Source organism: Schistocerca cancellata, chromosome 2, assembly GCF_023864275.1.
Source record: "Schistocerca cancellata isolate TAMUIC-IGC-003103 chromosome 2, iqSchCanc2.1, whole genome shotgun sequence".
Taxonomy (NCBI): domain Eukaryota; kingdom Metazoa; phylum Arthropoda; class Insecta; order Orthoptera; family Acrididae; genus Schistocerca; species Schistocerca cancellata.
The window spans coordinates 1,086,980,733-1,086,999,485 of NC_064627.1; positions in this window are offsets into that span (position 1 = coordinate 1,086,980,733).

Genomic DNA, 18,753 nt, shown 5'->3' on the forward strand with positions numbered 1-18,753 from the left:
GTTTACGTTCGTCTTTTCCTTGCATTAAAAGGTTTCCTTTCTTTTACGCTACAATCAAGCGACTTTATATGCGCGTAGGAGCTTCAATAGTGGCAACTTTTTATTTACTACTTACACAAAATGGATACATGTTTCAGAGTTTTTCTGACCTTCACAGTAGTCATCCAGCAATGTGGAACTCGTAGGACATCCAAAGCAGCGCCAGTTGAGTTGTTAGTTCGAGTGGAAGCGGTCTATCGCCCGTCGAATCTCTTTAATAGTTCTGAAGCGAATGCCTTGAAGTGCTTCTTTCAATTTAGGAATCAATTTGAAGTCACAAAAGCTCAACTCCGGGGAGTGTGGTGGCGATTGAAGTGTCTCCGCCCAATCTCTAGACGAAAGCCAGTTGTGGCGATACTCAAAGGGTTGGCAAGAATTTCACAATCTACAAATGGCACAGTTTAGAACAATAGAACAGTTGCGACATGGAGGCAGCCTTCATTGAGTATGGATAATTTTACTAAAAGGTGCACAGTGTGGTGCACCACAAGAAAGTTCTCTCCTTTAAAACAACGATTTACCTCACTAAACTCCACCCTCTTGATTTTCATTAGCAGATCTGCGTGTTATTATGCCACTGAATAGGCTGGCAGACGTCATTGTTGGGACACTAATTATGTCCAATTGTTCGTGTCCGAACAGTCCGTCGCCAATCTCGCCTATTTCTGCCTGTAGCACGTGGAGAATAAAGGTTATTATATGATTATAAGACAAGGTAATTAATAACTGAGCCGACACAAAAATGGATTTAAATAACCTTTATCGAACATATATAGTTACAATTACAACACTTTATTCCACTCGGCTCGAGCTTCATACGACAAAAGGTGGTACTACAAGAGGAAGATAAAAGAAAAGCGCTGTTTCATTTATTTTCAGTGGCTTTCCGTTCACTACTTTTACAACTTGTGGAAGCTTTGGCATGTTAAATGCAATCTTTGAATATATATCGAAATAGTATCTTCTTTATCATTATAACATAGTTTTCTTTTTTACACATCGCTACATTGTCAATTATGAGCATAAAAATTGGGGCAAAAAAGTAATGATACTTTTTATGGTACAGAAATGCCCAGTCCCATCGATCCATCACATAGTGAGAACCGTCCATAATTTAAGAGCCCTATTAACGGTTACATCAAGAAAAAAGGAAAAGATAAAACTAAAGCTACTAGTAAGATACGTGTAACAAAAAAGGATATTAAATATTTGTTGTTCTTTTCTAAGCCATCTGCTATGGCCATCTTTCTTACTATGTATTGACAGATGTACCGATAAGCACTTTTTTACGACCGTCCTCTTTATTAATGCATAGAAATGATTAAATTTTAGAACTTGACAAACTTGCGGGAAGGCGGGTTAATCTCTCACTATCCTTTAAATAATCAGTCCACCTACTTGGATAGGTTTCAGGTTGTCTGTCCCTCGACTCTGCGATGCGACAAACGCAGCGTTGACGAAAATTCGACTAAATATCTACCACAAAAAGGCCACGTATCTCTAGTCCACTGGAAGTCAGTTAAACTATCGTGCGTTCGGGATTCTTGCATGACTCGTTTGAAAAATGTCTAAAATTTCTCTTAAGTTGGTTTATTGTCTATAAAACACGGAAAATGGTTATCAAGCCCGTACTTAACATCCTGATATCAATTATCCAATGTTGCTGACCGTTTCTGTTACACGTTCACGTCCGAAAGCAGCCAGATTATATTTAGTCCGACCCGATATTTTAAACGTCCTAAACAGTCACTGACCCTTGGCTACTTGAGAGTTTACACATTCAGTCGTTCAGTAGACCTCTTGTAAAGAAGTGCTCGCCATAATGTCTTGTAATCTGCCCGAAACACGCCACGCGGAGTTTATGCACGACACGAAATGTTCACACGCGAAAATTTCCTAAAATAAACCACTCACAAAGCTCAAACTTACTGTAGCCGCTTTTCGTCAACGACACGAGATTCGATCAAACGCGCGATTGTCTTCATTTTGGTACACACTTTATCAGCCCAGTTTAACATAGGTGTTCACCAGAGGACGGCTCGCGAGCGACTGTATCGACTCATAGATCTGAGCCACAAAGCCCTGCTCAAACGCGCTGGAAATGTAGATTTCCTATTGGTTAGTATATTAAGCAGCCAATCCGATCATTTCGAGCACTTATAATGTCAGCCAATCAGATTACCACAAGTAATTTATACTAAAAACCTCGTAATTCAGAAAACTAAATAAAATTTAATGAAAACAAAATGAGATTCGTTTCCACAGAATCAGTTATTAATAAATTCAATATTCAACGCCCCTTCTGACTGCGTTTTACAAAATCAAGCTCACTCGAACATTTGTCACAAATTCCCCTATTACACAACAATTTTCTGGAGCTGATGTTCACATAGTTTTAATAAAATATGACATTACCAATTTACATATGTCCTCTATTCACTCTCTCAGTCTCTCTAAAACACTCACACAATCAAAATACGATGAACTAATAATTTTCCAATGCACTTTTAGTTACGCCAGAAATCTGTGTTAGTGAAAATAAAGAAAATTCCAGAAAATTAGATTTTATGGACCTATCTTCTTGGTTGGAGTTTCAATTAATACTATAGATGAATATATTACAGTTCCTAGCTCACTTTCACAATACTAGCACGGTTATTACATATTTTAGGTAAAAATTTATATCTATGAAAGTATTGAAGTTATTAATTTGAATTTTTAACAGTATGGTTGTGTTATTCATAGAATTTGATATACTAAGTACGAAAAATATCGACAAATATTTAATAATACTTCTGTAGATTTATAGAAAGTAAGTGTAACGTATTGCACGCAGACTTAGTCCAGTAAACAACTCGTACGGCCCAGTAGCATTGTCAGCGTGGGAATGAAAATCTGCTCTCTTCCTGGCTCCACGTCAAGCTACACTTATCTAAGATAACAGCTCGTAATAATTTGCTACGTTACAAACTCAGGAGCACTTTTTAGGGTTGTGTACCTCAATCGGTAGAAATGGAACCCTTATACAGTATGACGACTTTATTTTCCATCCGTCTGTCTGTCTGTCTGTCCGACTGTTAAAAACACTTTTCCTCAGCAACAGGTAGCCGTTGAAATTTGTGTCATATATTAAGGTCTGCGGTCCGCTGGCGGTCTAACGCATTTAACCTCCTAAGTCAATTCAATGAATAGATACGGCCATATATTTCACATATTTTGATACTTACAAACTCTCATCAAAACGTATGGGGTATTTCCGTTGACCAAAACTTTCAAACCAATCGGTCAACGTCTTTCGGATTTTTGAACAAACCAGTATTTCCATTGTCACACACTGAAGCGCGAAAAACCTGGTATAGGCACGCTTGTTCAAATACAGAGATACGCAAACAGGCAGAGCATGGCACTGCGGTCGCCAACACCTATATAAGGTACCAAGTGTCTGGCGCATTTGTTAGATCGATCACTGCTGCTACAATGGCAGGTTGTCAAGATTTAAGTGAGTTTGAACTTACTGTTATAGTAGGCGCATGAGCGATGAGGCAAAGCATCTCCGAGATAGCGATGAAGTGGGGATATTCCCGTACGATCATTTCACGAGCGTACCGTGAGTATCAGGAATCCGGTAAAACATCAAATCTCCGACATCGCTGCGGACGGAAAAAGATCCTGCAAGAAAGGGACCAGCGACGACTGAAGAGAATCGTTCAATGTGGCAGAAGTGCAACGTGCAACCCTTCAGCAAATTTCTGCAGATTTCAATGCTGGGCCATTAAAAAGTGTCAGCGTGCGAACCATTTAACGAAACATCATCAAAATGGTTCAAATGGCTCTGAGCACTATGGGACTTAAATCTGAGGTCATCAGTCCCCTAGAACTTAGAACTACTTAAACCTAACTAACCTAAGGACATCACACACATCCATGCCCGAGGCAAGATTCGAACCTGCGATCGTAGCGGTCGCGCGGTTGCAGACTGAAGCGCCTAGAACCGCTCGGCTACACCGGCTGGCAAACATCATCAATACGACTGCATGACACAAATGCTTGACGCCTCACCTGGGCCGGTCAACACCGACACTGTACTGTTGATGACTTGAAACGTGTTGCCTGGCCGGACGAGTCTCGTTTGAAATTATATCGAGCGGATGGACGAGTACGGATATGGAGACAAGATCATGAATCCATGGACCCTGCATGTCAGCAGGGGACTGTTCAAGTTGGTGGATGCTCTATATTAGTGAGGGGCGTTCGCCGTTGGAGTGATAGGGGATCTCTGATACGCCTCGATACGACTCTGACACGCGACACGTACGTAACCATCCTGTGTGATTGCCTACATCCATTCATGTCCATTGTGCATTTTAAAGGACTTGGGTAAATTCAGCAGGATAATGCGACATGCCATACGTCAAGAATTGCTAGTGAGTGGCTCCAGGAACACAGTTCTGAGTTTAAACGCTTGCGCTCTCCACCAAACTCCCCAGACATGAAAACTGTTGAGCATATCTGGAATTCCTTGGAACGTGATGTTCAGAAGAGATCTCCACTCCCGAGTACTCTTACGGATTTATGGACAGGCCTGCAGGATTCATGGTGTCAGTTCTCTCCAGCACTACTCCAGACATTAGTCGAGTCCATGCCAAGTTGTGTTGAGGCACTTCTGCGTGCTCATGGGTGCACTACACGATATTAGGTAGGTGTACCAGTTTCTTTGGCTCTTCAGTGTAGTATCTCTATGCTGGCTTACAAATGCAGGTTTTGCACCCATTTGGGTGGTACACATGCCAGCCTGGTAGCGTTGTTGTTTTAGATTGTTTCCAACAACATATAAATTTGGTGTTTCGTGACAAGCTTTTTACGTATGCATTACCAACGGCCTTCTAGATGCCTTCCTCATACTATTAAGATAAAACTGTAAATGCTAATTAAAGCGAATGAAAGTACAAGTAGAAATTAGTATGTAATTGTGTAAGTTATAGTTGCACACTACATATCATACATGATGTAATGACGATATTGTCGGCCGTTGTGGCCGAGTGGTTCTAGCCGCTTCAGTCTGGAACTGCGAGACCGCTACGGTTGCAGGTTCGAATCCTGCCTCGGGCATGGATGTGTGGAGTGTCCTTAGGTTAGTTAGGTTTAAGTAGTTGTAAGTTCTAGGGGACTGATTACCTCAGATGTTAAGTTCCATAGTGCTCAGAGCCATTTGAGCCATTTTTGAACGACGATATTTTCGTTTTATAGCACACCATGGTGAAGATGATGACGCTATAGAAGACTCGTCCATTTATAGTGCACAAGCTATGGCGTCTTAATAGGAATATAAGTAAATTATGTGGGGAGAGGTGTATGTGAATTTATCTTATTACCTATACATTCATCTAATGATGGTTTTTTAACAGTACACGGTTATTATTAGGGTATGAGACCACCATTGACTGTTGTTATTGTGGGAGAATTATCTCATTGTTTGTAATGCAGCATCCTGCTGCTGATGCATATCATTCTTAGCTGTAATGAGAGTATTTGTGCAGAATGGGTGGGCAACAATCACCTATACAGGATGCCAAATCTGTTGTTGTTCAGGTATTTTCTCGCTTATAGCGCAGTATGCCAGCTGTAGTTGCTGCTGCCGCTGGGCAGTTATATCATATATTTTAGTTGTTCTGTAGGTATGTACGCTAAAATAAACCTATCTATTGAAATATTTACTATTTTAGACCCCCATATATTATTAACGCTATGTGATGAAAAGGAGAAGCAGCAGCGAAAAATTCGTAGAAAAATCTACGATGCTGTTATCTAAGATAGAATCTGGATAAGACGACTTAAAAAGGAACTCATTGAACATACGGGTAACATCACAGATAAATTTAGGAAAAGACACCGATAGTTCTAGGGACTCCTCTGTAGGATGGATGAAACCGGACTCACAAAGAAAACCTTTGACGTCGTTAATGAAAGCAAAATTAATAGACCAGCTGGATAAAAGAACACAATAAGGGCGCAACAACTGAAAATTTCAGAAGAAGAAACGGAGGACGGAAAACAGTTCAAAAGGATAATTAAAAAGTTGAGCAAGTCTCAACGAAAGAGACAACAGGGAAAAAATGGACAGCCGAAAGGAAGAAAATACTCAGTGATTTAATGCAGAGCATTTGGGAAGAAAAGAAAAGAAGAAAAAGAAGTGAAACTGTGATTGGCTCAACTTCACACGCTCTCCTAAAGGGTAATAATCGAGAATAATACTAATGATAATAATAAACAAATCAAAAAATGTTTTGCATCACACCGTTTCCCAGAACTCCTGAAGACAGTCGTTGACTGTGGATATTGTATCACAGACACAGTCCCTTTGACTGTTCAGAGATGTCACTAAACGCACCCAAAGATGTAAACAACCATGCATGAGAAGCGCCTATTAGACGGAGGAGGTCCGAAAGCCGATCAGTTCCAGTCATTCCACCAGGAAGGAGGTACACGGCTCGTGTTGTCTGTAGTTCAACCATGCCTAGACGGTCAATACCGTCGTTCGATCGCGTCTGCATTGTTACTTTGTGCCAGGAAGGGCTCTCAACATGAGAAATGTCCAGGCGTCTCGGAGTGAACCAAAGCGATGTTGCTGTAGTGGATGACCACTATCTACGGATTATGGCTCAGAGGAACTCTGACAGCAACGCCACCATGTTGAATAATGCTTTTCGTGCAGCCATAGGACGTCGTGTTACGACTCAAACTGTGCGCAATATGCTGCATGATGCACAACTTCACTCCCAACGTCCATGGCAAGGTCCATCTTTGCAACCATGACACCGTGCAGCGCGGTACAGATGGGCCCAACAACACGCCGAATGGACTGCTCAGGATTGGCATCACATCGCATATGCCTTCAACCAGAGAATCGTCGGAGACATATTTGGAGGCAACTTGGTCAGGCTGAACGCCTTAGTCACACTGTCCAGCGAGTGCAGCAAGGTAGAGGTTACCTGCTGTTTTGGGGTGACATTAATCTGGGGCCGACGTTCGCCGCTGGTAGTCATGGAAGGCGCCGTAACGGGTGTACGATACGTGAATGCCATCCTCCGACCGATAGTGCAGCCATATCGGCAACAAATTGGTGAGGCGTGGACGACAATTCGCGCCCTCATCGTGCAAATCTTATGAATGACTTCCTTCAGGATGACGACATAAAGAAGAAATGGTTCAAATGGCTCCGAGCACCATGGGACTTAACATCTGAGGTCATCAGTCCCCTAGACTTAGAACCACTTACAACTAACCGACCTAAGGACATCACACACATCCATGCCCGAGGCAGGATTTGAACCTGCGACTGTAGCAGTAGCGTGCTTCCAGACTGAAGCGCCTAGAACCGCTCGGCCACAGCGGTCGGCGATAACTACATCGCACGGCTAGAGTGGCCAGAATGTTCTCCAGACATGAATCTTATCGAACATGCCTGGCATAGATTGAAATGTGCTGTTTATGGACGACGTGGCACACCAACCGCTGTGAGGGATGTACGCCGAATCGCCGTTGAGGATTGGGACGATCTGGACCAATAGGGCCTTGATGAACTTGTGGATAGTATGGCACGACGAATACAGGCATGTATCAACGCAAGAGGACGTGCCACTGGGTGTTATAGGTATCGGTGTGTCCGCAGTTCGTGGTCGTGCGGTAGCGTTCTCGCTTCCCGGGTCCGGGCTCCCGGGTTCGATTCCCGGCGGGGTCAGGGATTTTCTCTGCCTCGTGATGACTGGGTGTTGTGTGATGTCCTTAGGTTAGTTAGGTTTAAGTAGTTCTATGTTCTAGGGTACTGATGACCATAGATGTTAAGCCCAATAGTGCTCAGAGCCATTTGAACCATTTTTTTGGTATCGGTATACAGCAGTCTGGACCACCACCTCTGAAGATCTCGCTGTATGGTGGTACAACTTGCAATCTGTGGTTTTCATGAGCAATAGAAATGGCGGAAATGATGTTTATGTTGATCTGTATTCCAGTTTTCTGTACATGTTCCGGAACTCTCGGAACCGAGGTGATGCAAAACTTTTCTTTGTGTGTATATAAACACAATGTTTTGCTGTTCAGTTATGACTTCGATGAATTAACAAATCGAGACAATTGGAAATTTGTGCAGGGAAAGAAAATATCTATACAATTCACACAGAAACACGGGGTTCACTCCCTCCTCCCCCCTCCCCCCTCTCTTCCTACACACACACACACACTCACACACACACACACACACACACACACACACACACACACAATATGTGCAACTAAATCAATTCAAGCTCAAATGTAATGATTTCTGCACTGCAGCATGCAATAATTTGTGGTGAGAACAACGTCTGCGCGTGTGCTTTGGTGCAATATTCTAATCAACTTTTTCGTCTTTATATGTGTGTTTTCTGTGTGAGCAAGGCTAGATCAGTAGTTCAGTGGGCGAGACTGTTCCATGTTCAAGATCTATTAGAGTTTTTCACCAACTCATCTGTTAATATAGGTCGCGTTACTATTCCATTTATTTTGTGTTACTGTGGGGATAAAAAATTTTATGTGGTTCTTTCCGTTCTCATTTTGATGCTGGTTAGTGGCCATTGTGTTCTAAATGATACTGTAAATAACTCATATAATTTCACTGCTGACCTATCCCGTTTTTTACTGAGTGTTGATCAGTCATTATTGTGATTTCTCTTTAGTTATAAAGCTTTCCTGATCAAGTCCCATGTGTTGTTTGCTCTTAGCCTAAGGATATAACAGAGCTAAACACACATAAGCACATTCAGTGAAATTATAGTGTAACTCAAGATGCAATCGACGGATTGTCCAGTCATTTCTTTGCGTGAATGTTACAACGGGAATAAGGTAGGTCTGAGATACAGAGAGCTTCGGGACGTGCTGATGCTGAATCTTTTGAGAATATGATTCATTCATCTTATGAGTAAGTGTTAGTTTATGTGGTGTGAAGCCTCTCCATCTTAAGCAGGTCCCTTATAAGGATTGGTGCTATACAGTATTTTGCAAACAATATTTTATTACAGCTTTTGAGACATCGTATGAAATAAATCGTCGACTTTAGAAAATGCAGTGACTTTTTTTTAATACATCGACACTAGAGCAATATTTCGCAAAAAATTGTCTTTAATATGTCATAAATTAAACCTATATTGCATTCAGACATATAGGGACACTAAAATTTTTAGATGTTATGTATGTACATTCCACTCATAGGGGTTTAATACTTATGGAGCTGGTAGTAGCGGTCTTTAGTGTTGTATGAACACATGACTCCATGAATTGTTCCAGCTGTATGAATATCAACAGCCAGACAGAAAACCAGTCCTAACCAAATAAGGGAAACGTAAAAGGATGAAGGAGTATGTGAGAGTATATAGAGAGTCTATACAAGAGAGATGTAGTTGGGAGTAATATTATAGAAATGGTAGAGAAAGTAGGTGAAGATGGGATAGGAGATATGATACTGCCAGAAGAATTTGACACAGCACTCAGAGACCTAAGTCGAAAGAAGACATTCCATCAGAACTACTGACAGCGTTGGGAGAGCCAGCCATGACAAAACTATTCCATCGGTCGTGCAAGATGTATGAGACAGGATAAATACGAGACTTCAAGAATAATATAATAATTCCAATTCCAAAGACAGCAGATGCTGACACATGTGAATATTACCAAACTATCACTTTAACAAGTCATCGTTGCAAAATTCTAACACGAATTCCTTTCAGAAGAATGGAAAGAAGCCGATCTCTGAGAAGATCAGTTTGGATTCTGAAAAAATGCAGGAACACGCGAGGTGGTATTGATCCTACGACCGCTCATAGAAGATTGGTTAAGGAAAGGCGGGTCTACGTTTATAGAATTTGCAGACTTAGAGACAGCTTTTGACAGTGTTGACTGTAATACTGCCTGTGAAATTCTGAAGATAGCAGGGGTAAAATACAGAGGGTGAAAGGCTGTTTACAACTTGGACAAAAGACAAAAGGATAAGAGGCGAGGGTCATGAAGGGAAAGCAGTGGTTTTAAACTATGCCTGATCTTATCGGTCTGTGCAATGAGCAAGCAGTAAAGGATGCCAAGGAATTAATGTTCAAGTGAGTGACGAATCACGGTACACAATGTAGCGATCCGATGGTAGGGTGTGGGTATGGCGAATGCCTGGTGGACGTCATCTGTCAGCGTGTGTAGTGCGAACAGTAAAATTCGCAGGCATTGGTGTTATGGTATGGCAGTGTTTTTCATGGAGGGGGCTTGCATCCCTTGTTTTTCTGCGTGGCACTATCACAGCACAGGGCTACATTGATGTTTTAAGCACCTTCTTGCTTCCCATTTTTGAACAGCAATTCGGGGATGGCGATTGCATCTTTCATCACGATCGAGCACCTGTTCATAATGCACGAGCTGTGGCGGAGTGGTTACACGACAATAACATCCCTGTAACGGACTGGCCTGCACATAGTGATGACCTGAATCCTACAGAACACGTTTGAGGTGTTTTGGAACGCCGACTTCGTGCCAGGCCTCACCGATCGACATTGATACCTCTCCTCAGTGCAGCACTCATTGAATAATGGGTTGCCATTCCCCGAGAAACCTTCCAGCACCTGACTGAACGTATGCCTGCGAGAGTGGGGGCTGTCATCAAGGCTAAGGGTAGGCCAACACCGTATTGAATTCCAGCATTACCGATGGAGTGCGCCACAAACTTGTAAGTCATTTTCAACCAGGTGTCCGGATACTTTTGATCATATAGTGTATTTAACAATTGTAAAGCGTTGGTGAGTTTGCCAGTCTCATTTTTAAATGTCGGGATGCGGCAGGAAAAAGTTTTATGAGAAAATGCTGTATTATTTACTGTAAACACTGACTGAAAAAAATTGTAATACTAATAAGGAGTCGTGTGAAATAAATGAAAACTAGACGGCGTCTGACGTCTATTCAGATTTCGCGCAAGTCGCATAAGAGGGCTCCAGTAGCGCCACTAGGAGGATGAATCAAGTTTGCTTTATATACACGCTGTATAGGTAGCGAGCGTCAATTATCTTTGAGAGTGGAAGTTGTGAGTTGACGTTAGTCAAGAATGGCTTCAATCCGACAAAGACGCCAGTATCAACCCCTCGCTGCGTTAGAACGAGGTCATATAATAGAGCTACGAGAATCTGGAGTTCTTTCTGCGATATTGTAGAAAGTCTTGACAGGAGAGTGTAGCCACTGTACATAACTGCTGGCGGTGGTGGTAATGAGAATGTATCGTTTCAAGAATACCACCCTCCGGACCGCCACGTGCCACTAGCGAGACTTCAGCGGTGTCACGCGAGAGCTCATTGGAGGGCAGGGTGCAGGTCTGTTGTGTTTTTCGATGAAAGCTGGTTCTGCCTCGGTGCCAGTGATGACCGTGTATTGGTTTGAAGGATTCTGGTTGAGGGCCTGCAGTCAACCTGTCTGTGTGTTAGACACACTGGTCCTATATCTGGAGCTACGGTCTGGGGTGCGATTTCGTATGGCAGCAGGAGCACTCTCGTGGTAATCCCTCGCACCCTCACATCAAATTTGTGCGTCAGTCTGGTGATTCGACCAGTTGTGCTGCCATTAATGAACAGCATTCCAGGGGTTGATTTCCAGAAGAATAACACTCGTCCACATCGCGCTGTTGCATCCCAACATGCTCTAGAGAGTGTCGACATTTTGCCTTGGCCTGCTCGATCACCAGATCTGTCTCCAGTTGAGCACGCATGTGACATCATCGGACGACAACTCCAGCGCCAGCCACAAAGAGCGTTAACCGCCCCTGTATTGACCAATCAGATGCAAGAGGCTTGGTACCCCATCCCACGGCACCTGTACAACACAATGCACGGACCTTCTGGCGGGTACACTTGTTATTAATGTACCAGCATTTCATATTTGCAATGGATTATTTTGGGCTTACATTGACCTATGATCTGGTAATGTTAATCACTTAAATTTGTTACCTAGATAAATGTCTTTCCGAAATTTCGTTATTCTACATTAATAATTTCTTGGTGTTGCAATTTTTTTCCATCGGTGTGTACATACGAGTATTTCCCTCTATACAGCACGTGGCTGCAGTATTTCGCAAATATCTATTTTTATATTGACACTGTATCGCAGTCAAACAGATGGAAACAACAATTAAAATTCGGTGTTTCCGTCTGTACCTTCCGCTTGTATGGACTTAACACTTATGTTGTACTAGTTGCTGACTTTGTCACTGCGTGGACACATGAGTTTGTACTTTGTTTTAAGTCATTCACATTCGTTCTATGCTACATAGAGAGCTTATAAAGTCATTTAATGCAGTTTTAACATACAGTTTCCAGCAACTCTCCCAGTCTGTCGACGTCCATAACGCATCATATAGACCACGCAGATTCATAACACTCGAAAAAAGTAAAGAAATGTATGAGTCCCCAGACGTTTCGTTGAGTGTTGTGCCCTCGTACTGTTCGATAATGGATCCCTTAATACCAAAGAGGTAGGTGTTGAAAGAAGTATGAGACAGATCATACACAGTCGTCATCTGAATGTTGATGTACTACATGTACCGAATAACTCGTGTCGTATAGCCTCTGTAAACCATGCTTTAGCATCGTGTTTGATATTCTCGATTCTGTTAGTACTACATCACAGTCACTATCTACTTCTATACCAATATTTACAAGTTTGGATCAACTGGAAGTCAAATTATATGTAGTAAACTGCGACTTTCTAGCCCTGGATTGGCGGGTTCTGTCCTGCTCGGGAATATCAAGTAACTCATCTGCATGCTGCTGTGGCTTCACGGTTCGTTGTGCAGCAAACACTTGTATCGCCTGCTCCAGCATAGCAGCTAGTGATGCATCAGAGGGCTGTTTCGCTGTTGGAAAAAAAGTAAGTATTTGTGAAATTACACCCATAGTAGAGGATAATGAGAGGGGACTGTGGTAATGTACTAGTAGTAGTAGAGTTGTAGATCTCAATGGAAATAATTACATCTCCTGCTCAGAAATATCAGGTACTCCATCCATGCACTGCAGCTTGAATAGAGTTAGTGAAAGCTCGAATTATTTCATGTCTTGTTCCGATATACCAAGTAGTGCTCCATCAAGGTGCTGTTGTGAAGAAAAGCTTAAACGTTACTGTAAACGTAAGGGATGATAATAGGGAGTGAGAGAGAGAGGTATGATTTAATAATACCTACATGTCAGCTTCTTCTTCTTCTGTCTGCGGGCAGTGGTGGTGGATCTCTTTGGAAACAATAGTGTCTAGTAATCAAAAAATCAGTTAGTCCATCCATACACCGTGGTTCGATGAGCGGTGGTGATGCAGACAACAGCCGTTTGAATAGTTCTGTTTTCTGCTCCAATATGTCAGCTAGTGCTGCATCAAGGGAGGGTTACGATGTTGGAAAGAAAAATCGTAAGCATTTGCGAATACGTAAAGAATAATAATCTACAATGAGTGAATGCCTAATAATTATTACATTTAGTTAGCTTCTTTTTATTCTGTCTAGATTGGATGATAGATCTGTTACTGTTGCCAACACTTCACGATGCGTTCGCTACACTGTACAGAGCGCGAATGTCGGATGATTACTAAATCAGAATTCAGTTGGTGAGTGGCGGAGGTAAATATTTTGGCCTGGTAGTGGTGGCGGTGTTGTGTGTGTGTGTGTGTGTGTGTGTGTGTGTGTGTGTGTGTTTGTGTGGGTCGAGGGTTGGGGGTCGGGGGTGGAGGGTGAGGGGTGGGGGGAGTATGTCCCTTGGTCCTTTCAGCGCCATGTAAACTGGAAGAAAATTCTTGACTATCCATTTTTAGACATAAATCTTTATAAACGGATAATAAATTATACAAAGACGCGATGAATAATATCTGCAAGCTGCACTCATTTCCTCAAGCAATAGGGCAACGTTTCTTTGAATGTCTTGCCATTTAAGCGTAAGACAATTCGTCCTAAATCCTAGACAAGCAATTAAATCATTATAATTTGTAAGTCAATAATGGTGATGTAAGTGCCATGTCATTAATTACAGTAAAAGGGCAATAAATTGTACTAACGGGACAGTAAATTATAGCAGTAACACGATAGATCATTAGGAAAAATGATGGAGGTAAGGCGGCTAGGCCAGGTAGTTGACTTGTATAGAACAATAGATCCCTTTCCGTCGGAAATAAATTACACAAAACTGCGGAGACCATAGTCTCTCGAGGACAGTGGACTTTGACCTTGCTGGTTAGGAGAACAATGTGCTCTTTGTCTTAGGAGCGGAACTTATCCACTGCTGACACACGTAAGTGTAACTTATTGCATATAAACAGACAAAGAGGCCCACTACTGTTATATTACAATATTGACGATAAATCGCTGCCCAGCGTTAACAATTGTAAAGTATCAAGAAGCAACCGTCCGAACTGAAGTGGAGAGTATGGAACGCATGAGTCAAACATTAGGAAATGTGGGCACTACATGGATAGGAATCTTATACACAAAAAAGCGGTTTACAGACACTTATTCTACAGATACTTCTGACTAGCACAATTTGTCGTGAGATCGTTGTGGAGATGATTGATGGACTCCAATGGTGGTTGCTGCCCGAGAGGCATTCCATATCATGGAGAGGTTTACAGTTGCAAAAATCTGAGGGAGTACGTTCTGGGGAATATATTGCTTTCTCCCACAATGAGAGATTAGAGACACTATTTGGTTCACACCGACAATTTTTCTATGGACGTGAATCTAGCATGGACACAGGTTAAATGTCAGATGTACTCGTTAGATGGCAGCCCTGACGCAGGTTCGAATCCTGCTTCGGGCATGGATGTGTGTGATGTCCTTAGGTTAGTTAGGTTTAAGTAGTTCTAAGTTAGGGGACTGATGACTTCAGATGTTGAGTCCCATAGTGCTCAAAGCCATTTGAACCATTTTTTTAAACAGCTTTTAACTGCAATGAACACACCACCTCCCATAGCATCAGTCTTATCCTTCCTAAACATTGTCCAATCCCAGTTCAAAATTTCACGAGCGCTTTTCGCTGCTGTGTTACAAGATAAGTAATTTAGCTAGTAATTAATCGTTTTTGCTGTCTATTCTATAGTATTTACGTGCATTAGTGTCAGGTACACGTGATAAATTAAAGGTTTCAGTTTTAATTTTCGTCTGAATAAGATAAGCGAAGTTTCTATTTAGGACAGTTCCGCAGCAGCAACGCGGTTCCGGACTGAAGCGCCTAGAACCGCTCGGCCACAGCGGCCGGCAAAAGCTGTTTAAACGCCGTTGAGATCGATACTGGGTCGGACTGTTAAATAGTCTGGATAAAGCTGTCAATCAGACAAGGATTGACCATTGTATTAGGATGTTTTTATAGACTACCAGCGTCCGCAACAAATGTCGCAGAACGTTTCAGGGAATGTCTTGACTACGTAGGAAGTAAATATCCAAATTATACATTAGTTATTGGTAGAGACTTTAATGTAGCATCCATTGGCTGGGAAAATTACACGTTTATCACAGGGACAGAAGCAAAGATTCGTGCGAAGTTATTCTAGGAGCGCTTTCAATATACAAACTTGAGCAATTGGTTAGAAAACCAACTCGAGATGGGAACATATTAGATATGCTGGCGACAAACAGACCTGATATTTTTGAAGAAGTTAATCTAGTAGAAGGTATTAGCGATCATAATGTGGTTGTGGCTTCTATGTCATTCTTTGTCAGTGGAAGTTGAAACAAAAAAAAAAAAAAAAAAAAAAAAAAAAAAAAAAAAAAAAAAAAAAAAAAACCCATAGAAACAGCGTAGAGTTTTCTTGTTTGAGAAAGCAAATAAAAGTGTTATTAATGAATATCTTCATAGTCAGCTCCAAGCATTCACTGCAGGACACAGAGATATTGAGCATCTTTGGTCGGAATTTAAAGATATTGTCCACCATGTGGTAGAGAAGTATGCGCCTAGCAAAAATATAGGGAAGGGAAAGGATCCAACTTGGTACAAAAAACATATTAGGAAGTTGCTGAGAAAGCAGAGAATTTTGCACAGTCGTTTTAAACGTAGTCACTGCCCCGCTGACAAACAGAAATTATGCGAAATTAAAGCAGCTGCCAGAAGGACAATGAGATATTCTTTTAACGAATTTGAAAGCAATATTTTATCTGCAGATTCTAAAAATAACCCCAAAAAATTTTGGTCGTACGTAAAATCTATGAACGCTACAAGTAATTCAATACCTTCTCTTGCTGACAATGCGGGTAATGTAACTGCTGATGATAAACAGAAGGCCGAAATTCTAAACCTACCTTTCAAAAACTCGTTTACGATAGAGGACTGCAGCACCATTCCCCCTTTCAATTATCGAACAAACGAAAGGATGGCTGACATAGTGTTTAGTGTATCTGGGAATGTAAAGCAGTTAAGATCCAGACGGTAGCCCCGTAAGATTTCATGTTGACTGTGCTACAAATATAGCACTATTCTTATCCATCATCTATCAGAGATAATTGAAACGGCGGAAAGTTCCACGGGACTGGAAGAAGGCCCAGGTCATAGCAATCTATAAAAAGGGTACAAAATCGCATGCACGTAATTACCGGCCAATTTCACTGAAATTGATTTGTTATAGAATCATGGAACATATTTTGTGTTGAGACATAATGACTTTCCTAGACTCTGAGAAGCTCATCTGCAGAAACCAGCACGGTTTTAGGAAACAGCGGTCATGCGAGACACAGCTGACCCTCTTTGTGCATGATATACAACAGGCTCCAGATACCGGCTCCCAGGCTGATGCCATATTTCTCGACTTTCGAAAGGCGTTCGACTCAGTTCCGCACTGTTCCTTGCTACAAAAAGTGCGCGCTAACGGTCTATCCAATGACATATTCGGTTGGATAGAAAGTTTTCTAACACACAGGGAGCAGTATGTCGTCCTGAACGGGGTGACTTCAACAGAAACAAGAGTAACTTCAGATGTGCCCCAGGGCAGCGTAATATATCCTCTTGTTTTTACGATTTACTTAAACGATGTGGTTGATGGTATTGATAGCGGCCTTAGGCTGTTTGCTGATGGTGCTGTAGTCTACAGGAAAGTAGTATCACACTAAAGTTGTGAACAAATCAATGAGGATTTGCAGAAAATAAATGCGTGGTGTAATGACTGGCAGTTATCTCTCAATATTAGTAAGTGTAACCTACTGCGTATAACAAGGCGAAAATCCCCATCAATGTACGAGTACAAAATAAACGCCCAGTCTTTGGAAGCGGTAACGTCCGTCAAGTATCTGGGTGTGACTATTCGAAATGATCTCAAATGGAATGATCGGATTACACAAGTAACGGGTAAGGCGAACTCTAATAGACTGCGGTTTATTGGTAGAATCCTGAAGCGATGCAGTCCTTCAACAAAGGAAATAGCTTACAATACGTTAGTTCGTCCAGTCTTGGAGTATTGTTCGTCTGTATGGGACCCTTACCAGTTGGGTCTGATTCAGAGATTGATAAGATCCAAAGAAGAGCGGTAAGATTCCTGACTGGTGCATTTAGCCAACGCGAGAGCGTTACAAATCTCATAGAAAGTTTGAAGTGGGACACACTTGCAGACAGACGGCGAGCTAAACAGGAGGGGCTGCTCACTAAATTCCGAAATCCGATCTTCACCGAGGATGTAGAGCATATATTATTACCACCAACTTTCAGATCGGGCAATGATCACGATTCAAAGATGAGGGAAATAAGAGCTCGTACTGAGGCGTCCAGACAGTCGTTTTTCCCTCCCGCGATCCGCGAGTGGAACAGAGGGGGGGAAGTATAACTTTGACGTCAATTCTACCCTCCGCCACGCACCGTTTGGTGGCTAGCGGAGTATATAGGTAGATGTAGTCATATTGCTGCGTTCCGCCTGTGTGTCCGGCAACCCATTTGGCACGACAACTTCGCGGGTTGCGTACATGCCATGCACCCGCTCTGCACCAGGAGACAATCTTGCAGCAGTTCTACTAGGCAGCCCTAGCAGCTCCGCCAGGGGTAGCGGACAGGGAGGAACCTATTTGCATCCGCGACCCAAATGACATAGAATAGTTCCTGCGATATCTTGCCGCGCGGCGATATTAAGGCCCGCACACCGCCGTGCAGAGGCAGTTCACGTCGAGCCAGAGCTCCAGACGCTCATCCGTTCCACTACGTTGCCTGCTGCCGACCAGCTACCTCTTCGACAGACACTGCCTGGCCTCTGCAGCTCCAGATTCTCTCCATCAAATACTGTAAGGTTGTGTGCGGGTGGTATACATATGATTTTAGATATAGACACTGTCGTCCACTGGGAAAAAGCTGTGTATGTTGAAGAACTCTCAGGTCAACGTATTAGTAGCGAGCAAACAGCTACAATGTCATCTGCATGTCACCTAGAGGCTTCACTAATTGTATGAAATGTTGTACATTAAATGTTTTTGCCTCTCGAAATCGTCAGGTAGGCAAACCTGCAACTGGAGTTGGGTCAGTAGTATAGAGTACTAGTGTTTCGACCCGGCTTCTTGGCTTAGTATCTTCATTAGTGTAGTAGCAACATACTTACTCAAACCTTCCTCGTGTAGCGGTCTGTCCATTAATAAACACTGTACGGAAATCGCTATACTAGTTCCACATACAGACATAAAAGTGCAGCACATGACTTTATATATCCTGGATAATGCAGCTA